The sequence below is a fragment of the Penaeus monodon genome, chromosome 29 (genome assembly GCF_015228065.2).
Source record: "Penaeus monodon isolate SGIC_2016 chromosome 29, NSTDA_Pmon_1, whole genome shotgun sequence".
NCBI lineage: Eukaryota > Metazoa > Arthropoda > Malacostraca > Decapoda > Penaeidae > Penaeus > Penaeus monodon.
In genome coordinates, this window is record NC_051414.1 from 1,548,147 (window position 1) to 1,549,290 (window position 1,144).

General features: G+C 36.4%; 1 protein-coding gene across 1 annotated transcript in view; it reads left to right on the forward strand.

The window, feature by feature from the left end:
• The window catches only part of LOC119591615, a 7,339-nt gene that overhangs the window by 3,172 nt on the left and 3,023 nt on the right, over positions 1-1,144 (forward strand). The window lies entirely within an intron of this gene.

Consider the following 1,144-nt stretch of genomic DNA (forward strand, 5'->3'; position numbering starts at 1 on the left):
GACAATTACAAATACAATATTTTGTTTCTTTCTAGTAATTGAAGGTCGTTAAAGAGCCAACATGCTCGCGTGAAAAGTAATAGTTTTTACCAGTATCTTTTTTCTATTTTTCCCGTGATTTCCTTCCTCTCAAGTCCATTGGCGACGATATTGATTGTATTAATGAAAGTCAAATGTTTTTATATTCAGAATCGCAAAGAAAAAACATGAAGATGGAGGGTGAAAACCATTCCGAGTCGGCACGTTAATTAGCAAGGTTATATTGGAAAGATATGCTAATCCTGCAATTAAGAACAGTAATACTAGACAGTGTGATAAGTTTGCTCTTAGAAATTTTAACCTTTGCCATGAAGGAGCCTGTCTGATGAAAGCCTCTTGAGCTGAGAATAACTTTGATGTTATTGATTATTTAGATATGTTATCCTAGCAGCATGGATTGGACTTGGGTACTCCTAGGAATGTTATAGTACAAAGTAAATGTTTATATGGACATGCTGGAAATGCATAATGATGACGCGTAGGAATATATTATAAAACCCAGAGTGGATCCAGCGTTGGGTGTAAAGCGGAAGAACAGTGTAGCAAGCCCTGGGACCTTATTTGTTATATATATTCTGAAGAAGCAGTATAACGAAAATGCCTTATTTTACCCCTTCGTTGTAGCGAGTGAGAGAGGTGTTTGCTTGGTATTCCGGAAAACCGGAATTAAGGGCAGTTCAGTCTACAAGAAAACTTTGAGATTTTTACCAGGAGAAAAGAGCCGATTATTCATTTTATTTTATTATAGCACCAAACTCGTCGCTTTTCGTTCTGTGGTAATTTACTTGCTTTTTTGTTTGTTGTACATTTATATATTTTTCGTCCATTTCAACTAATCAGGGAAACCAGTAGACGCTATATGGATTTAATAGGCAGTATGTATTATGCAAGAATTCTTTCAACAGTGTATATGGTTTACAGTATGTTATAGGTTACGTTATATTACTACATATAAGGACACGATCGTGTTGCATTAAGGTGAGAAGTCAAAGATTCATTATTGGCGTCTCATTGCTATTCATTGAGGCAATTTCTCTCTCCCTCCCCCTTTATCACCTCTTTCCTCTTCCTCTCTCCGTTTTCTCCACATTTTCTCCACTCGTTG